Source organism: Sarcophilus harrisii, chromosome 2 (assembly GCF_902635505.1).
Source record: "Sarcophilus harrisii chromosome 2, mSarHar1.11, whole genome shotgun sequence".
Classification (NCBI taxonomy): Eukaryota; Metazoa; Chordata; class Mammalia; order Dasyuromorphia; family Dasyuridae; genus Sarcophilus; species Sarcophilus harrisii.
In genome coordinates, this window is record NC_045427.1 from 35,251,769 (window position 1) to 35,274,188 (window position 22,420).

Below are 22,420 nucleotides of genomic sequence, written 5' to 3' on the forward strand. Positions count from 1 at the left end.
CAACAAGCATTAATAACCAATTATTATATGCCAGGAATTATACTAGGTGCTAGAAACACAAGGACAAAAATTAAATAATCTCTACTCTCAAGGAGATTACAATCTATAAGAGGACTCAGTATACACACACACACACAGCAGATAGATAGATAGATAAAGATATAGATATAGGTATATTGTGGAGGAATGGAATCAAGGGAAGCAAGGCAGCTTGAACTGAATTTTGAAAAAAACTAGGCAAAAATGAGGAGAGAGTCTATTCTAGGAAAAGTATAAAGGAACAGTATAAAAGCTCAGTGATAGCAGATGTAGGGTTCTGTAAGAGAACATCTTGACCAACATATAATAATACAGCTAGAAAGGGCTCTGACTGTGAAGACCTTTAAATGCTAAACATAGTAATTTTTAAATCTAACTTTATTTTAGAAGTAGTTTAGAGGATTTTATTGAATACTGGAGCAATATGGCCATATAAATGCTTTAGAAACGTCATTTTGGTAGCTCTGTGAAGACTGTTGAGGCAAGGAGAGGTGGTTATTCTAATAGTCCAAGTGAATGGTGATGACATAGGCTGGTGGCTGTGTGTCAGGATGAAGGCAATAAATACAAGAATTGAGTCATAAATGACAAGCCCTGAAGACTGACTACATAAGGGGAAGGAGAGAAGGAATTGGAAGATGATTGCAAAGCTAACTGATTGGAAGGATAGTGGTTCCCTCAATAGTATAGGGAAATTTGGAAGAAGGGAGGATATTTTTTTTGGGGGGGAAAGATAATGAATTCTGTTTTGGACATGTTGAGATTGAAGTACCCATGAGACATCTAGTTCAAAATGTCTAGAAGCAGTTGGTGATACGAGATTGGAGCCTAGTAGAAAAACAATATCTAGATAAGTAGATGTTGAAACCAGCTGCATAAAGATGATAATTAAACCTTTAGGAGTCATTGAGATGGGGCTTCTGGGTGTTGCAATAGAGAGAGTTCCAGGCTTGCAGTCAGAAAGACTCATCTTCCTAAGTTCAAATCTGGTCTCAGACACTTATTAGCTGTGTGGCCATAGGCAAGTAACTTCACCTTGTTTTTCTCAGTTTCCTTTTCTGTAAAATGATCCAGAGAAGGGATTGGAAAACTACTCTGGCATCTTTGCCAAGAAAACCCCAAATAGGATCACAAAGACTGAAAACTAATAAACAAAAACAAGAAGTTATTGAGATCATTAACTGATCAATCCATCCACAAGCATTTATCATGAATGAGAGAGTATATATTAAGAGGGCCCAGGACAGACCTATGGCTTACACTTACAGTTGGATGACATGATAAGAATGATGTTCCAGCAAAGGAGACGGAGGAATAACAAGGCAGGTAGAAGAAGAATCAAGAGAACAGTATCACAAAATAAGACTTGAAAATTCAGAGAAAGAGATGGATCCACAGTATCAAATGCTTCAAGAATCAAGAAGGATGAGAACTGAGGAAAAGACCAATAATTTGGCAATTACTATTTTCAGTTAAGTGATGAGGCCAGAAGCCAAATTGTAAAAGGCTGGGAAATGAATGAGAAGGTAGAGAGTAGAGGCCACAAAGATAGTTTTTCCAAGGAATTTTCTGGGAAAGAGAGGTCAGATAAGGATAATATTTGGAAAGGATGGTAGGGATTACTATGGGTTTTTTAAAGAGGAGGAAAGTTGGGTGTGATTGTAGGCACCAAGGAAGAAAACTATAAATAGAGAGACATTGAAGATTGTAGAGAGAAGAAAGGATTGTAAAAGGCAATCTGCTGGAGAATATTGGAAGGAATGGAAGGGTTAACCATGGTGAGGAGAAAGACCATTTCTTTTTCAAAGACAGGAATAAAAAGGAAAATAAAAGAGGTAAATATTGAATATTAAGAAGGTAAACTCATGGGAGTAAATCCATAAACTAGTAGAGGAAAATACTGTGGAGAGCACTTGTGTGAAGATCAATGGAGGAAGAACGAGACAATTTTGTCATTGTATACTAGAGATTAGTTAAATATATAGCAGAATTAAATTGTGTTGATTGTTTTGAAACAGATCACAAGTCAGACACAGAAGTGTGTTATGGTAGTGATGGAAGACTTGAATTATCCACACATCTGTTGCCACATCTCTCTGCCAAACTCGGGGCATTTAATGACTTCTTCACTTGTCTTACAATAATTTCATCCTTGTAATCATGGAAGAATCAACTGGGAGAAAACGTTTTGTTAGATTCTCAGAAATTGGGAAGACTGGCTGTTGGGACAAAAGTAATGTGGGTGTGAATGGGATCATTGATTCTCAGAGTTTGTGACAGAAGGAAGTCAGACATTCACATTACATTTGGGGAAAGGAGATTTCAAAAACTTCTGGAGATGGATAGATAGGATTTCATACACTACTGGGGAAATTGATCTCAAAAGGTGAAAAACTCAAGAATGAAATTATAAAGATCTAAAGGAAAACAATTTTAGTGAGAAGGAAAAAGGATTGTTTTAGGAGACCCTTATGATTCCATAGAGGACTCAGAAGGATTTCTATAACTCCTTAAGTTTTGTAAATCACTTTATATATTATTTCATTTGACCCTCATAACAACTCTGAGAGGTAGATGCTATTATTATCCCTATTTTATAAATGAGGAAACTGAGGCAGCAGAAGATAAATGACTTGCCCAGGATCATATAAAGCTTGTGAGTGTCTGAGACTGGATTTAAATCTAGGTTTTCCAAGTCCCATATTCCATCTAGCTTCCTTGCAACCAAATTTTTGAAAGATACATGTCTGTGTGAAATGAGTGAGTTGGATATATCGTGTACTCCCAATAGAGGAAGACAGATTAAAGAATGATCCATAATAAGGACTTGTTAGATCTAGTTCTCCACTGAATAATTGTGTGCTATTTCTATATCTTCATTCTTCTGGCTCTGTCACTTTGTCTCATCTTTTCATTATTTTATTATGAAGCATATATAAATATAATTTTGGTTTTGTGCATACTTTTTGGCATAACATAAATATACAATTTTGAAATTTTAATTTTATGTGTCAAGATTTTTTGGTTTAGTATTGCCTCAAGATTTTATTATGTAAATCCTGTTATTCATAGTTATCTAAATCAAATTTAGAGAATCTTTAAATAAAATTGGTAAGTCTTGAAGCAAATTTATTGGGTTTCTGATTCATTTTTGTTTGGAGCAACAACTATATACATATTTATATATTTATACATATTATACATATATACATTTTATATACATATTTATATTTGCTGAAATAAACTGTGGTGACTTTGAATAATATGGAAAACATTTACTATTAAAGCCATGTTTATTACAGAATAACTAACATGTTAAACCATGTGATGAATGACATCCATAAAAATGATGAAATATTTTAAAAATACAAATGGGAAATGGAAGGAAAAGTAGGTAATGGGGAATGGATATATAAGGATGACTGTACCCTAAGAATATTACCAGTTACAGCTAGTAAAGAAAGCTATAGAACCACAACAACAACGAAAAAAAAGGGGTGTGTGTGTATGTGGAGGAAATCTATCTTTTTATGTGTACATGTTTGCTCTGTCAATATGAGAGGAAACAATAATCAAACAGAGGTCAATGTCTAGAATCTTGTTAAGTCACAAGAGAGAGGGGACAGAATTATTGAATTTTCAATTGCTTTTTGTGTTTCTTGCCAGAGAGACTGGCCTTTGCACTGGAAGAACAAACCAAAAGCAGCTCATAGGTAGCTGGTTGCCAATATAAATATATAAAAAGAGAGCATCTAGCTAGCTGCCTTTGATAAATCCAAGTCATATGGGCCAGATGACCTATATCCTCAAGTACTGGGGGAAAAAAAATCTGGTAGATATGATTGGTGAGCTAATGTCAATGACATTTGAAAGATCTTGGGGAAAGGGGTGCCAGAAAAAAGGGAAAATGACTGAATCTTGCCAATATTCAAAGAAAGGCATGGGAATTTAGTCTGCAAACAACATAGTTTAGTGAACTCAGATTCCTGGCAAATTCACAGCATGATATTAAAGAAATGGTTAGCAGATCTCCAGAAAAGGAAGCCATGATTGCAGAGAGCCAGTGGGGCTTCAGCAATAGCAAGTCATTCCAGATTGATCGTATTTCCTTTTTTAGAGCGACTATAAGTAGATCAGGTAAAAGCAGTAGATATCATTTACCCAGATGTCAGCCAAGCTTGGAATAAAAGGTATCATATTATTCTTGTTGAAAAGATGGTGAAACATGGATGAGGTCATGGCGGCATGGGACAGATTCAGAACTGGTTCAGTGATTGGACTTAACAGAGAAAGCAGTAAGTGTCAGTAAGAAAGCAGTAAGAGTTCAGTGTCAATTTAGAAGCTCTCTGATGAAATACTCCAGCATTTATATTTGGTCTTATGATATTTAAAATTTTTATATATGATCTGGATCAAAGTATCAATGACATGCTTTTAAAACATGCATATAATGTTGGGCAAAGGAGGGAGCTGTAATTTCAAGGGTGTGGATCCAGAGTTCCTTGTGCTGGGGTGGTAGTTGCTACTCTGGAAACCCAGGCTGTGAGGAATTTTATGCGAAGTAACCAAGAGGGAATGATATATACTATTAAGTCATTTTCCAGTTTTGTCTGTCTCTTCACGACCCCATTTGGGGTTTTCTTAACACAGACATTAAAGTGTTGTCATTTTTTCCTGCAGCTCATTTTATAGATGAAGAATTCAGGCAAACAGAATAAAATGACTTTCCCAAGGTCACACAGATGATAAGTATCTACAGGTGTCCTTGAACTCATGAAAATGAGTCTTCCTGATTTAAAGCCCAATGCACCATGCACTATAACACTCGGCCTGTCCAATGTTACATAACAATTATATAAATCTAGAAGGACTCATAACTCTGGATGACAAAATCAGGATCCCCCGCCCCACCAAAGCTCAACAGGTTAGAAATTTGGGTAGACTCTAGTAAGATGAAATTAAATTGGAATGAATTAAAGTCTTCCTTTAGTTTTTTTGAAAATACGACTTTACAAGAGCAAGATGGAGTACATATGGGTAAACAGAAACTTATCTGAAAAAGATTTGGGGGTCTTAGTAAACAGAAAATGAAGTGAGTTAGTAATGTGCTGTAGCAATCACAAAAACTATTTTGATCAACACATGCAGGAATGTGAAGGTGAGAGTCTTTCTGTGCTATTCTGGACAGACCATGTTTAGAATACTGTGTTCTGTTATGGATTTTGCATTTTAAGAAAAATGCTGATAAGCTAGAGAATGTGGGGAAGAAGGGATTCAGAGCGGTGGAAGGCCTCAAGTTTATGCCACGTAGGATGTGTTGAAAGAACTGGAAATATTTACCCTGGAGAAGAAAGCACTCTGGGATATATGGTCCAATATTTGAAAGTACATTTTGTAGAGAGATAAGATTTTTTCCTAGAGGGCAGAACGAGGAGAAATGTGTATAAGTGGCCAAGGATAAAGTTTTGCTTGAGATCAGAGAATACTAATTAAAGATGTTTACAAGTTAAACAGGCCTTTCATCTAGGGAAATTGTAAAATCTTCTTATCAGAGGTTTTCCAGCAGAAACTCAATGACTGCTGGATGAGCGGTAGTGGAAATTCCTTTTTGGCTCTGGCTTTCAGTAAATGGCTGCTGAAATTCCTTCCAAATCTGAAATTCTTCAATTCTTTGATCTCTAAGACAGTGATTTTCAAAGAGTACTCCTGGGAAGAGACCTTTTCAAGGTTTGCAGTCAAAACGATGTTTATCCTAATACTAAGATATTTTATCAGTATTGACAGATATAAACCACATTAAAAAAAAAAAACCCACTGGACTTGGAATCAGGAAAACTCATCTTCCTGAGTTCAAATACTGCCTTAGATACTTATTAGTTATGTGATTCTGGGCAAGTCACTTAACCCTGTTTGCCTCAGTTTCCCCTTCTGTAAAAGGAGCTGGAGAAGGAAATGGCAAACCACTTCAGTATCCTTGCCAAGACACCCCCACCCCGCCATGCAGTCACAAAGAGTCAGATATGGCTAAATTGACTGAACAATAAAAATCCACATAAACAAAAGCTCTTTGGGGGATTTGCAGTGATTCTAAAGTGTATAAAGAGGTCCTGAGATGCTCCGAGACTTCCTTCTAGTTCTAGAATTCCAAAAGCTTATGGGAATTTTTTTTGGGGGGGTATAAATGGCTCATCTATCCTACTAGATTGTCAGTTCCATAAAGGGAAGGGTCATGTCTTTTCAGTACTTCCCTCAGCACTGTGCACAAAATGACTTGGCTCTGTTATACAAATGAATGGACCTGGCCAGCCTGCCCCTGCCCTGGTACATTAGGACAGCGGCTGAGGTCATATCCTCAAAATGTTCTTAACTGTGTCCACGGTATCATGGGGGCCCAAAGACATTCAATTAATTATGTATTACATTCAATCAGTTCTGGGGCTAGCTTCCTCTGCTGATTAAAGCACTGGGCTAATGAGGTGGAGGCCGCAGGTCTGCTCCCTGAGTGGACCATCCGGCTGCTCTCTGTCCCACCTCCATGTGCTTTGTTCCTCATTTTGGCCAGCTGTCATGCCTTCGGTCACAAGTGGAACTGGCCAAAAGAACACAGCGAATGTTGATAGAATATGGTGCGATTCCGTCCCCCGAACTAGAAAAACCACTCAATGTTTACATTACCTTGCCAGGACTTGGAAGCTGGGGACCGGACCGGAAAAGGTATGAACTCTGAGTTCAGGTTCTGCCTCTAACATTTCCTATCTGCTGGAACATGGGCAAATACCTCGACTTCCTGGGCCTTATTTACTTATTTGTAAAAAGGACAGCTAGGTGAGGCAATGGATAAGAAGGCAATGAGTCAGAAGTCATGAAGCCTAATCTTCATGAGTTCAAATCTACCCTCAGACACTTCCTAGCTGGGTGACCCTGAGCAAGACACTTTATCCTGCTTTCCTCACTTTCCTCATCTGTCAAAAGAACTGGAGAAAAATTGGAAAAAAGAACTCCAATATTTGTCCAAAAAAACTTCAAGTGGGGATGTGACTAAAAATTGCTGAAGAAGAAAACAGTGGGATTGGGATGAGATGACTCTGACCCCTTTGAGAGCTCCAAATCTGCAATCCTAACTCTACAAAGACTAAGAATCTTAAGAATCACCCCCATCATCATAAAAGCTAGTATTTAGCTAGTGTTTTAAGATTAGCAAAGAGCTTTACCAAATTATTTATCCTTACAACAATCACTACTATTATTATCATCATTTAACAGACTAGACAGTTAAGATTCCTTTAGATTAAATGACTAGCCTAGGGTCACACAACTAGTAAATTTTTGATTTGAACCTCGATCTTCCTGACTCCAGATCCTATTCCCTCTCCACCTTGTCACCTAGCTAGAATTTCAGAGTTGACAGCACCCATCAAAATGATCCTGATTTCTCAATCAAGAGAACATACTCGCCTTCCTAGAAATGCCAACGTTGCTCACTAGGACAAGATTTAAAAAGTTTTTAAAAGCAGGAATCCAGGTGGGGGAGAGGTTATGGAGGGAAGTGTCTCTCCGGAGATTGCTTCCCAGTTCCCTGATTTAATCTATTTTTTTTTTTTTCTGTCTCTGGAATTCACGCGCTACCCCAGCAGAGAGTAAAGGGTTAACTCGGGCTTGATATTATCTGTGCTGTTAGTAATCATTGTTTGTATGCAGTATTTTAAGGCTATGACAGGATCCTAATTGATATGCCTAGAGAAAAACAAAAAGAAAATGAGTTTTAATGACTTGCCTACAGTCATATAGCTGCTAAGAGGCAGATTTGGGACTTAGCTCAGTCTCCCGGTTCAAGACATTATCATGTAATGCTCTTTCTGGAAGTTTGATTGTATGGTAGATATTGAGACAGGAAGGTGGCCCAATAGATAGAGAGATGGAGCTGAAAACAGGAAGAGCTGAGTTCAATCTTAATTCAGACACTTAAGAGGTCTGTGACCCTGAGTCTGTTTCCTTACCTGTAAGAATGATGATAATGGCACCTAACTCCCAGGATTGTGAAGATGAAATGAGATATCCTTGCCAAGAAACCCTTTCTACCCAATGGAGTCACAAAGAGTCAGACATAGGGATAAATTGACTGAACAATAAACACCTACCTAAAGAAAAGCTCTTTGGGGGGTTCGCAACAATTCTTAAGTGTATAAAGGGGAAGCAATTAGGTGGGCATAGGATAGAGCACCAGCCCTGAAGTCAGGAGGATCTAAGTTCAAATCTAACATCAGACACCTAACACTTCACCCTTCCTAGCTGTGTGACCCAATTGCCGCAGGGGGGGAAAGTGTACAAAGGGGTCCTGAGATGCTTTGAGACTTCCTTCTAGTTCTAGAATTCCATAAGCTTATGAGAATTTTTGTTTTTGTATAAATGGCTCATCTATCTTATTAGACTGCCAGTTCCATAAAGGGAAGGGGGGAAGGAAAAGAAGGGGAGTCTTTTCATTTGGAAATCATTTGACAGTGTCGCACACAGTAGGTACTATATAAAAGGAGGGGGGGAAGGAAAAGAAGGGGAGTCTTTTCACTTGGAAAGCACTTGGCACAGTACCGCACACAGTAGGTGCTATATAAACGCCTTTTTCCTTTCCTTTAAACGGCCAAATGACGCTAAACGAGAAGTTGAAGGCTCCAGATAGCTGCACGTGGAAAGTTCAGTAACTTCAGCTCAGTTCCTCCCTTTACTCCTCCCCACCTTCTCCCTTCTCTTATCCAGCCTTGATTTTAATCCTCCCCAGAATGCAGACGGAAACCACCCGGGCTTCCTGCCCATGTCACCTTGGACGAGTCCTTTAATGCCCAGTGCCGGTGTGCGCTCTCTATTCAGCACAAACGAGGTGACCCCGAGAAGTTACACGGTCCCCTGGGAGACCTGGCCGCGTGTGACCTCCATCTGCCTCAGTGGGCAGAGCCAGAAGCCCCCGCGCGCTGCGACGGCTCATTACCACTGTCCATTTGGGCCTCGGGGGGTCTGTGGGTTTGCTGGAGAGCTCCCACTCTTGCCCGCTTGCCCTCCTGTCTCCCACCCCTACTCCAGTGGCCTCGCCCCCTCCCAGCTTCCCCCTCCCCCAAGTCCTGTGTAATTCCTGAAGCTGACCTTGTTTAAGGGTGCCCCCTTCCCCCACCCGCCCCCCATCTCCCGGCAAACAGCCCCGCCGGCTCCTTCCATTCATTTCGCGAGGGTGGCCTGAGGCTGGGAGGAGAGCGAGGCTCAGAGCGAGCCTTCCCTCAGCTCAGCCCTCCCCCGGCTCCCGACCAGGGCTCCGTCCTGCCCTGCCCTGCCCTCCCCTCCTCTCCCTGAGACCTCAGCGGGGCAGGTCACGGTCCCCTTACCCATCCGCTCCCGGGCTGGGCTGGAGGCTCCTCCTCTTCTGCAGGTAGCAGCCCCGCCGCTCCACCATGGCTCCGCGCCCAGCCGTGGGCCCGGGAGGGGGGCAGAGCTTCGGGCTCAGGGAGGGGGCTCCGCCAGGCCTCTGCCCACCGCAGTCTCCGGGGCTCCCGGGAGACTCGCTTCCAGCATACCGAGTGCAAGACCGAACCGGCCGGGGCCGCAAAGAGACAGGAGAACAGCTGGAGCTCGTCGGACCGGTTAAACCGGTGCCGTCATCGGCGGGGAGCAGGGGGCTGGGGCGTGCCCTCCCGCGGGCACTGCCGTGCCAAGCCGCTCCTCGGGAGGGGTGAGTGCCCGGGTCACCGCCGGCCCGGGGAAGCGCCCACGGCCGCAGGCACGCCTGGCGGGAGGGCCAGCTCGGGGTTGGGGCTGGGGACCCCTCCCCCTACCTCTCCCCCCACTTCTGTTAGAAACTTTCGGAAACTCTGGACGAGACCTCTGGAGCTGTTCCGTTGGCACAGTGACTGGATTTGGTGTAGTCTCTAAAGTCCTGGGCCCGAGTTCAAATCCGACCTCAGTCACTGCCTGTGTGATCTTGGGCAAATCCCTTGCTTTCTTTTTCTTTCTTTCTTTCTTTCTTTCTTTCTTTCTTTCTTTCTTTCTTTCTTTCTTTCTTTCTTTCTTTCTTTCTTTCTTTCTTTCTTTCTCTCTCTCTCTCTCTCTCTCTCTCTCTCTCTCTTCCTTCCTTTCTTTCTTTCTTTCTTTCTTTCTTTCTTTCTTTCTTTCTTTCTCTCTCTCTCTCTCTCTCCTTCCTTCCTTCCTTCCTTCCTTTCTTTCTTTCTTTCTTTCTTTCTTTCTTTCTTTCTTTCTTTCTTTCTTTCTTTCTTTCTTTCTTTCTTTCTTTCTTTCTTTCTTTCTTTCTTTCTTTCTTTCTTTCTTCCTTTCTTCCTTTCTTCCTTTCTTTCTTTCTTTCTTTCTTTCTTGCATTTTTTTTATTTTAAAGCTTTTTATTTTTAAAACATAAGCACAGATAATTTTTCAACATTGACCCTTGCAAAGCTTTCTGTTCCAAATTATCCCCTCCTTCCCCCCACCCCTTCCCCTAGAGGGCAGGTGGTCCCATACACGTTAAATCAAATCCTTTAATTTCTACTCGCCTCAGTTATCCTTTCTGTAAAATGGGGATAATAATAACAGCACTTCCTTCTCAGGGACGGTTGTTGTGAAGATCAGACGAGATAATTGTAAATTGCTTAGCACAGTGTCTGGTGCAGAGCGAGTGCTGTATAAATGTCGTTAATTCTATTTGGAGACAGGGGCACCCGGGATCACACCCTACCTCCGACGCTTGGTACCTGTGTGACGTTGGCCAAGTCATTTAAGCTCTTTTGACGTAAATCGGGGAAATAGGACTACCCTCTGTCTATGATCTGATAATTCTATGACTTTGGCGCTTAAAGGTTTTGAGCTTTCAGTTTCTTTCTCAATGAAACAGAGTGGACTGGATGACCCCTAGGGGCATTTTCAGCTCCAAATCTGTACAGTCCAAGTCGGAGCTCCCTGCTGTTTAGCTTGGAAGGCATCCTGGCCCCTTGGGGAGATCACTCTCTCCAGTCAAAGGATCTGGGTTCAAAGCCTTGTTCTGCTCCCTGCTCCCTAGGTAATTTTAGGCAGGTCATATAATCTCCCCAGGTCTCAGTTTCTTCATCTGTAAAATGAGGGGGTTGGGCTAGTGGGTGACTTCTGAGGTCTCACTATGAACTTGGGCAAGCTTAGTTGGCTTGTCTGTCAAATGGGGATAATAATAATATACCCTACCTCCCAGGTTGTTGTGATCAAATGTGATATTTGTAAAGCACTTAGTGCAAATGCCTTGCACATAGTAGGTAATATATAAATGTTAACCTTTATTATGATGATTTCCTATGCCTTCTTTCATCCCCTGATCTACTGAACACCCCAATTCTGGCAAATAATTTAGGAAGGCAGTTTGATGAAAGGGAGGGAGAAGTCGCCCATCTAACCCAATTCCCTCATTTTCTAGATGAAGAAACAGATCTCGGGAGAGACTGGAGAGAGCGATCTCTCCCTGGAATCAGAAGGGCTGGCTTTTAGTTCTGACCCTTCCACTTATAATAAATAAGCCCTGTACCTTGGAACACCTAAATTCACCTCTCTCTCCCTTTAAGGTTTCTTTTCCTAAATTGTTAAATGAGTTTTGGACCAGCTGTGTCTGAAATGCCTCAGAACCATCCAGGTGAAGATCACGGGTAGGCAGCTGGACTGCAGGAGTAGATATGAAGGCAGGTAGAGGTGGGCAGGTGAAGGATTGGGCTAGGGGATTATATAATAGTGATATTATTCCTATTTAAATTGTTTTCTTGCAGCGGCGTTTTCAGTCTTCCATAGCAAGGAGTCTTAATCTGGGATCTGTGAATTTGTTTTTTTTTTTTTTAAAAAAACTCTTGAGAGCTATTTCCTTTTACTTATTTCCTTTGCAATCCTCTGTATTTTATTATATGCATTTAAGAAACATCATTTATGCTAAGAAAGAGTCCATGGGCTTCTCCAGATTTCCAGAGTGGTCCATGAGACAAAAGGTGAAGAATTCCAGGTCCAGACAATCTCTAAGGTCCTTTCCATCAACAAAATCCTGACTCTGTGATTTTATACTGAGGAAACTGAGAGAACCAGATACAAACTCTCTTATTGAGGACAGCTAAGTAGAACAGTGGAAAGGGGGTATGATTTGGAGTCAGGAAGACCTGAGAACAGTCCTAACTCATAAACTAGCTGTATGACTATGGATAAGTCACCTAATTGCTGTCTGAGATGTCTCAGTATCCTGATCTGTAAAATGGGGATAATAATAGTACTCTTCTACCAAAGTGGTTGTGAGGATCAAATAAGATAACATATATAAAGTGCTTTCCTTCTCTCCATTTCAGAATAATTTCACTACTATAAGAATTCAATAAACTTTTTTTAAGTACTTATTGTAGAGAGCGACTGTCTTTTGCCTTTCTTTGTGTTCTCAGTGCTCAGCTCAGTGCCTAACATATAATAGATGTATGTTGCTGTGATTTTCATTGTTGGGTCATTTCAAACCTGTCCAATTCTCGGTGACCCCAATTGGGGTTTTCTCCACAAAGATACTAGAGTGGTTTGCCATTTCTTTCTTCAGATTATTGTACAGATGAGGAAACTGAGGCAAGTAGGGTTAAATGACTTGTCCAAAGTCCCACAGCTGGTAAATGTTTGAGGACAAATTTGAACTCGGGTCCTTCAGATTTCAGGACTGGTGCTCTGTCACCCGCGCCACCTTGCTGCCCTCTGGGGTTTCATAAATGCTTTTTGATTGATTGCAGGGCACTATGTTAGTCACTGGTAATACAAAGACCAGAATAAAACAAACCCTGCCTTCAAAGGGCTTATAGCCTACTGAGAGGTTAAAATATTCGTGTAAAAAACAGGGATAGGATTTTAATTTTATTGGTAGAAGGGACTCTCACAAAAGGAAACTCCTTTCAGTAAGCAGAAATTAGCATCTGTTCTGCAATTTATAATCTCTGGGAGTTGTCTGGATCACTGAAAGGTTAAAGAACTTGCTCAGTATGTGTGAGAGGCAGGGCTTGAATCCCTGTCTTCTTGACATGGCTCTGAAGGAGAAAGATTGGTTGATTTGTTTGGTGATTTTGCACAGCCCTCCCTCACTTAAATCCAATTCACTTGCATGTCACGGCATCACCTCCCTCACATCATGATCCTCGGCAATAACAATCTCTATATCAAGGGCAGCTCTCTATCTTTTCAGTCCCTCTAAGTAAATGCAAAGTACACAGTACACAGTACAAAGTAATTTTAAAATATTAGTTATTTTCTTTCATATTATCTTCATTTGTCAATAGATTCCTTTCCCATCCTTCTACTAATAACTAAAAAAGAGGAGGAAAAACAGCTCAGCAACAACTGGCAAATACATCAACTTAGAATGATAATGTATGTCGTATTCCACACCCAGAGTGCCCCACCTCTGCAGAGAAGGGAGGCAGCTGCATTCTTGTATGTTTTCTTTGAGGTCAAGCTTCTAATTCTGATTATACAGTGATTAGTTTTGTTTTTTGTTATTGTTATTCCTTCAATTAGCCTCATTAATGCAAAACAATCCCTAGAGGGAAATTTATAATCAATCCCTTTACAGAATATCAGAGTTGGAAGAGAGACCATGTCACTGACATGGAAGCTCTCATAGCCTTTATTCGAAGCTTGTAAACTGAGGAAAAGCAGATCACCTTCCAGGGCTGCCCATGGCTTCTTGGATAGCTCTAGTTCTTGGGAAATTTTCCTTCATGTTGAACCAAAAGCTGCCCCTGCAATTTTCCTGGTCCACTGATACTTCTCCATACTAAAGCCAGTAAACTTTTATTGTATATCCTTTTTTTTTTTTTTTTTTTTGAATAATTCTCTTCATTTAGATAAACCAAATCCTCCTTTCTCTTCTATCTATGGCTACTATTTTCCACAGTCCCATCATTCTCCAGCTGATCCTTCCCAATCCTTATTCTTTTCTGCTCTTCCCTTCTACTATATCTTCTGAAACTGCTTGTTCTATAGTCTTTTGTATTTATTTATAACTGTCTTTTATTTGAGATCTCTTCCCTTCAAACTTTTTTCAGAAAAAAAGTTTTCAGAGAAGCTTGACTCTCATAAGGCTTGGTAACATCCTCCATTTCTGGGCGTGTCCATATCAGTCAATCAATCATTTATATCTAATTTTTTAATGAACAAAAGCCAATTTTTGCTACCTCCCCCCTCCCTATTGAGAAAAAACAAAAGATAAAACAAAATACTTTAAGGAAGTATACATAGATAGGCAAGATATATTCCTGCATTGGTCTTGTCTAAAAAATATGTTATAATCTACACCCTGAATGAATTACTTCTGAGTCAGGTGGAGGACCTGTCATTACTCCTGTGGAATCAGGGTTGGTCAATGAATCGATAAGAGTTTTCAAGTCCTTAAATTTTTTGTTTTTCTTTACATCATTATAGTGTCTGTATGAATTCCTCTGTCCACAAGTAGCTATTATTAAATATTCACTATGTGCCAGGGTCCATGCTACATATTACTGAAACAAGGAGGGAAAAAAACCCAGGATTCTTGCCCTCAAGGAGCTTACATTCTTTTTTTTTTTTTTTTTGCTGAGGCAATTGGGGTTAAGTGACTTGGTCACACAGCTAGGAAGTATGAAGTGTCTGAGGTCAAATTTGAATTCAGGTCCTCCTGACTTCAGGGCTGGTGCTCTATCCATTACACCAATTAGCTGCCCCAGAGCTTATATTCTAAAGGAGAAAACAAATATAAATAGGTAGATGCAAGAGACAGAGAGAGAAGACAGATAATGAAGAGGGATAGAGGGGATCCTCTCTGCAACCTTGGACATGGTTCTCAAACCTTTGTTCTCAGTATCTTCATGTTGTTAAAAAAAAACTATCGAGGACCTGTTCAAAGAGTTTTTGTTCACATGGGTTATATTTATAGCTATTTACTATATTAGAAATAAAAAAATAATTTTGAATTTGTAGACCCTCTGAAAGGGTTTCAGAGACCCCAACAATTCTTTGGGCTACACTTTGAGGACCACTGCTTTAGACCATCTCTTAGCTAAGATCACACAGTAATTTCTCTTCTTTTGGAAGAAATGGATGAGTAGATGGATTCCCTTCATCCATCTATATTACTTTTTCCTGGTCCTTATTGCAAATCATTTCTGTGTCTTCAGGTCACTTTCCATCCTTTCTCCAGGAATTCCATATCTTCTAATTTTCTTCTCTATCCCAATCTCTCCCATATCAACCAGGGACTTCCATATGTGTATCAATGCTCACTCAAATGTTCACTCCCTTGACCCCATTCATCAACCTCTTCAGCTTCAACATCTCATAGCTTCCTTCCATTTAAGCTATCCCCAGAGATGGTCCTACCTTAAGCGCTATTATCCAGGACTGTGCCAGCTCTTTATCCTGGATTCTGATTCTGAAATCTCCCTCTCCCATCACAACCTTCTGGCCTTTAGTGTTCTTCTCTGACCCATTCCTCTGAAAACTATTTTTAAATCCTACTACAACTTCCAGTTCCTCTACTCAAGAGGCCACTTGGTACAGTGAAAGGGGTGCAAGGAGCTGTCAAGAGGGTATGATGAATAATTTATCCTATTAAAATATTACATAAGTAGTTGTTCAGCCATTTCAATTGTGCCTGACTCTCTGTGACCCCATTTGAGTTTTCTTGGCAAAGATACTGAGTGGTTTGCCTTTTCCTTCTCCAGCTCACTTTATAGATGGGGAAATTAAAGCAAGGAGGATGAAGTGATTTGCGCAGGGTTACACAACTAGAAAGTATCTGAGGCCAGGTTTGAATTCAGAAAGATGTCTTCCCAATTCCACTTCCAGTGTTCTACCCATCATACCACTTGATAGTAGTAGCATAGTAGAAGAGTAAGTTAAAAAAAATTACATGTCAGATAAAGGTTTCTTTATGAAAAATCACTTAATCCCTTCATTTTATTCCTTACATACATTGTAAATGCTAGAATCTATTTCCTTTCATGTCAAAGAAGGAGGATGGGAAGGTTAAATAAAGGCCAAGGAATATGGAGATCACAAAAAGTTAGGAATCTCTCTTTGTCTTGGGATCAAGAAGACATGTGGTTGAGTCCTAGCTGACTTTTATTAGCTATCTTATCATCAGCAAGTCATTTATCTCTGCAAACCTTATTGTTTTCATCTGTAAAATGGAAACAGCAATGTCTAGAGTATTAATCTCCCAGTGTGAAACAAAGTGTTTAAAGTCCTGGGTAACATTTGCTGTTTTTATTCTCTCCATTCATCACCATGGTTCTGGCTTTTTTCCCTTCAGAGTTTCACGGCTAAGCTGGTCTGGTTTGGTTTTACTCTTTTAGCTAGTGTAGAGCCATGAGAATTGACCACTGGAAAGATTCACAGTAGAGGTTGTAGATGACGTGCAGATTCAGTCACATAGTCACTAGAGACGTCAGACATCTGAAACTGGAGCCATGAAAATGTCAGGGGGCTGGTGGGGTTAAAGGGAGGATGGGCTACCCTGCTCCAGTGCTATGAATAGCTTGGTTGGGGTAATTTTAAGGAATGCAGGCTCTCAGGATTATTGGTACGAGTCTTCTATACAGACAATGACAAGATGGGTACAGGACGTAGGGGCTACCCATCTACTGCTTGTGAGTGTAGGTGACCAGGTCAAGTGTACATTCACCTCTATTATTCATTCCCTTAATTTCTTATTCTATCTGTACTGACATCTTGCCATCACCACTCACCTCAACTCCAGTATCATCCTTATCAATCAATTGATTGATCAATAAACATTTATTAAATATTTATTATGTGCCAGACACTGTGCTAGACTCTGGAACTACAAAGACAAAAGTTTAACAGTCCCAGACCCCAAGGAGTTTCTAATCTGGCCAATTATACATTTATAATTATTTGTGTGGCCCAGAATGCCACTGGAGAAAGCCACATTACCTGGCCAACTGAGGCGATGTTGAATTTACATTGTCTAACTTCACTTAGATTTGGACTAACAAGTGGCAACCTTTTATTCTTCTGTGACTGATTTTTTTGTTGTTGGTTTTTTACCAGACCCATGATTTCAATAGGATGGAGAGCTCTGATAGGCTAAATCACTTGGCCAGAGTCACAACAAGCCACTGGGGGCAGAGGATCCAGTCTTCCTGATTGTAAGGACTAATGCCGTGCTCCCCTTTGTAACTCTCCCAAGCTTCCTCTCTCTTTCCTGCTCAGCAGAAGACCTTGGTTTCTCTTTTACTGAGAAATAGAGAAGATCCCTTAGGAGCCCCCTTTTTCATGCCTTAACTCCGCTTCTATCACTCCACAAGATTTCTTTGCTCTACTCTCTCTCCTTGCCCAGACCATCCTCTCCACTTGTACCTTTGATCCCTTGTCCTCCTCCCTTTCCCAGAATCCTGTTTTCTTGCATTTCAGTTACTCCTTTCCTAAAGATGCTTCCCTATTGCCCACAAACAAGCTTAGATTTTCCCAACCTAAGAAAAATAAAAACCAAAGCCCATCATTTGTTCCTGTCAACCTGTCAACCTCTCTTCTACTTTTCTTACTTTCACAAATGAAACACTAAAAAAGAACTCAGCCGACCTTATTGCTACCAGCTTCTCACCAAGGGATCACTTCCCAAATCTCTATATAGTCAAACTTTTGACTCAGGACCATACAATGAAGGAAGCACTGGGTGGTTTAGCCTCTGCTGTGTGACTTTGAAGAAGGCAATGGCTCTCCCCCAGCTTCTTTTTCCTCATCCATAAAATGAGGGGGTTGGCCTAGATGGTCTCCTGATCCTGTATCTAGGATTCTGTGACTGATCTACTGATGTCACTGAAAAACTGCCTTCTCCAGAGTCAGTGCTAAATGCCAAATCTGATAGTCCTCCCTTAACCGTCATGAACTTGTCCTCTGTATACTCTGGATGCTATCTCTCATCTCCTCTTCCTCTCTTAACTTTCATAAAAGTGTTCTCTTTTTAATTGTCTGATCATTCCTTCTCACTTTCTTTTGTTGGCTCATCGTCCATCTCCTGAATCATAACCATAAGTGTACCCCAATACACTCAAATCTTGGTCAAAGAGACTTAGCGATTTCCACATCATCTGTCTGACAAAAGGGAGGATCCACATTTTCCCAGACCTGCCTGAGCAAACACAATGAACAGGAACACACTTATTACACTAAACTTAGAATTTCTTTTACTAGATCTTGACCTAGGTAAATTAAGGTAGATTTGGCACAGTGGTTGGTTTCTGGATAAGGAAGCAGAAAAGGGAAAAAGTCTTGGTCCTAATAGAATAGTTATCAAACACAAAAGAAAAATAATAGTTTCTCACACTCCTAAGACTACATTTTGCAGTTGTTTTGAATAAGATTTTATTTTCTCTCTAGAATACTTGTTTTTTGCTATATATATATATATATATATATATATACATGTACACATACATATATACATGTGTATATATATATAGAATGAACATGATTTCAAATACATACATATTGTATTTGTTTATAATATACAACTGTAATGAAATTGTTTTAATTTCTAAAAATTTTCTAAATATATTCTTTATATCAACCATGAGGGGAGATAATTTTGTCTTCTCTATGACCATACAGATTTTCTTATTTTAATTAAATAAATTTTTTGCTGAGGCAATTGAGATTAAGTGACTTGCCAAGGATCACACAGCTAGGAAGTGTTAAGTGTCTGAGGTCAAATTTGAACTCAGGTCCTCCTGACTTCAGGGCTGGTGCTCTATCCACTGCGCTATCTAGCTGCCCCTTATTGTTATAGGTAGTATTTTAATGTTATATCACATGTCATTATTTGATAACACTAATGATCTTATTTTGCACCTTATCTCACTGGAAAGTCTTCTAGTATTCTTTCCAAATAATACCATTTTGGGAATTTAAAATAGATATTCCTTATGATATCTGATAAAGGCCTACTTATTCTTTTGCTTTTTAGAACTTTTAACATAAATCAGTGATATTTTTTTGAAAGTTTTTTAGGTATCTATTCATATAATTCTATTAACAGATCTATTATGTTTATAATTTTCTTAATATTGAACTATCTCTTAATTATAACATAAATTCATACTAGTGATAATAGTCTTTAGTATATCACTATAGCATTTTTGCTATTTTTTCCCAGTATTTCATATCAACATTTGCTAGTGATATTAGTTTGTGGTTTTCTTTCTCTGACTTATCTTTTTGGTTCTTTAATAATGACCATATTTGTCTTATAAATAGATTTTGAGAAGATGTCTTCTATTTCTATTTTTGCAAACAACTTATATAATATGAAAGTTAATCACTAAATGACTAATAGAATTCTATGGATAGAATTAATAAGAAAGAACTAAAAGAATAAAACTTTTGAGTTCAAGTGGAACCAGTGATTTTTTTTTTCTGTAGGAATTCTTTTATGACTTTTTTAATGTCTGTTTTTGAGATCAAGTTACTTATGTTATTTTTTTTCTGTCTTTGCTAGTTGCTTTTATATTTTTGCAAATATCCATTTTACTAACATTTTTAGTTTTAATGACATAACAATCATCAATAATTCACTTTATTTTTTCTCCCTTTTCTTCTTTTTTTGATAATTTGGTTTTTCTATCTTTTTTTTAAATTAGCTAGTGGTTTGGCACTTTTATTGGTCTTATGAAAATAGCTTAGTTTTCTTTATAATATAATATAATGTCTTTATAATATCCACAGTTCTCTGTTTTGTGGCAAGACTTATATAAACTGGTGCAATGTGAAGTGAGAAGAACTGTGTACAGTAACAAAAAATTTCATTATGATGGTCAACTGTGAAAGACTCGATTGACTGCTCTTATCAATACAATAATGCAAGACAATTCCAAAAGACTCAAGATGAAAAAATGCTATCCATCTTCAGAAAGATATGATTAACTCTGAGTACATATTAAAGTATAATTTTCTCACTTGCTTTATTTTTCTTGCTTTTTAAAAAAATGGTGAACATGAAAATGCATCTTGTGTGATTTCACATGTATAATTGATGTCATATTTCTTGCCTTCTCAATGGGTGAACAGGGGTGTGAGGGAAAAAGAGAATTGAAACTCAAAATTTTAAAAAAAGAAAAGAATGTTAAAAATAAATAGCTTAAAAACATTTTTAACAATAGTTGTACTGTTTTTAATTTTGTTCAGTTCTTCTTGGATTTGTTATTTTATTATGGGAATTTCTAATTTTTTCAGTTTGACATTCAATTTACTGGACTCTTCATTTGGACTTTTGCTGACATTAATGTTTACAGATATAAAATTTCACTATGAGTTGCTTTGGCTGCATCTTTTAAGTTTTTTTGTTTTTATGATTTTTTTGTTTTCTTTATGTTTTTTATGATTTGTTCTTTAGCCTATTTATTCTTTACTCAAACAGTCAATAAATATTTATTAAGCACCTACAATGTATCTGGCACTGTGTAAAATGCTAAATATACAAAAAGAACAAATGGTAAGCCCTATTTCCAAAGAACTCATAATCTGATGGGAGAAAACAACACATAAAAAGAAGCTAAAAAGTAGGGGTGGGATTGAGGGAGAGGGTCCCAAGTATCTAGGGACCAAGATACAATTAAGTCTAAAAGGGAGCAGTCACATGGGGAATGATGTGATGACTTCCCAGAGGAACTTTCTTATATAGAAGATTTGGAAGGAGCTCTCTAATCAGAGGAAAGGAGGAAGGGCATAATGAAGGTTTTTGAGATTTATATCATTTAATAATCATTTAAATCTGAAATCTTTCTTCAAATTTCTCTTCCTGATTGAAATTTTTATTGCATTATAGTCTATAAAGAGATATTTACAAATTATACAAATTTACAATATGCAACATACAAATTATACAAGATTATACAAACATACATTTGTATAAAGGCATACATTTCTTATAGTCATTTTTTTATAAAAATACCAAATTAAAGCTCAAAAATAAATTTGTTCTCTATAATTCTCATGCAATAATTACCATAGCATCTATCTAATTTTCTAATAATCTATTCAGTATGTTAATTTCTTTTTTTCTGTTAGATTTGCCTAGATCTGGCAATAATTGTGGCTTTCTGTATAGATTTCTCTCTGTTTGTCAGCTTTCCTTTACACAGAATAAATGCTGATGGTATAACACACACGCACACACACATATATATACACTCAACTATGTCAGCTGTTAAGGAGCTCATTGTCCAATTTACATATGTGTACATGTATGTGCATATACAGGTTTTTACACATAAACACACATATAAATGTGTGTTGTATGGATTTTGTATATATGCAGAAGAGTCAAGAACTTTCCTTTTTAACTAATATGACTGATTAAATCAAGTAACAGATTTTACTTGTTAAATGATAGGATGGACAAGACAGCCTCAGAGCTACATTTCAACCCATGTGTGATTCTGGGATCCTCCACACCGGTTTGAGTATCTTCTTGGACCTCCATTAAACATCTTTTCTGGAAATACACTGGGTGTCCTGACTCACCATATTTTTTCAATCCACTTTTATTTGCTATCCCTCCATGACTTTTAATGACACAGAGAACCACATTACCTTTTCTATTCTTAGATATTATAGAATCCTATGGACAACACTAAGATCATTGTTATTCAAGGTAAATCCATATTGCAAATGTTCACAACAGAGAGAGTTTCTAGATCCAATTCAAGATCCTCCTTCAAAATGAAGCTTTTAGTCCAGCTCATGGTCCAAGTTCACATTGATCTGACTTGAATTTCTGGGATTTTTTTTGTGTTTATTAGTGGTTTGGAATTTATCACTTATACCTCACTCTGTGAATCATATTTTGATGGTCTAATACCACCTAGAATCCCCTTTATCATTTCTTCCCCTGAACTAATTCTATCTGTTGAAATCCTATAAATCGTTCAAGATCCAGTTCAAATGCTACCTTCTCCATGGAGCCTTCCCTGGTTCCATCCTTTCTGATTAGAAATAACTTTTCCTTTCTCAGGTTGTATTTGTATCTCCTTTATTCACTTCTTATATTCTATTTTCTATTGTCATTATACACACTCACCCACACTCCCTCCCATACTCATGTATACACACATACATATGCATATAGACATATACACATAATTATATACATACATATATACATAAAACATATGGGTGTATACTTGGCAGCTAGGTGGTACCCTAGTGCACAGAGCATGGGCTTGGAATCAAGAAAACTCATCTTCCTGATAACAAAACTTATTAGCTGGTGTGACCCTGGCCAAGTCACTCAACCCTATTTGCCTCAGTTTCCTCATCTGTAAAATGAGCTGGAGAAGGAAATGGAAAATCACCACAGTATCTTTGCCAAGAAAACCCTAAAAAGGAT

General features: G+C 38.7%; 1 protein-coding gene across 1 annotated transcript in view; it reads right to left on the reverse strand.

Annotated features, from left to right (window-relative positions):
* Positions 1-9,745, reverse strand: part of PSD4 (pleckstrin and Sec7 domain containing 4) — a 66,124-nt gene extending 56,379 nt beyond the window's left edge. Inside the window, exon 1 of the mRNA XM_031949888.1 lies at positions 9,408-9,745. The gene's annotated coding sequence lies outside the window, so the exon portion shown is untranslated. The remainder of the gene's footprint in view (positions 1-9,407) is intronic.
* Positions 9,746-22,420: the final 12,675 nt, after the last annotated feature.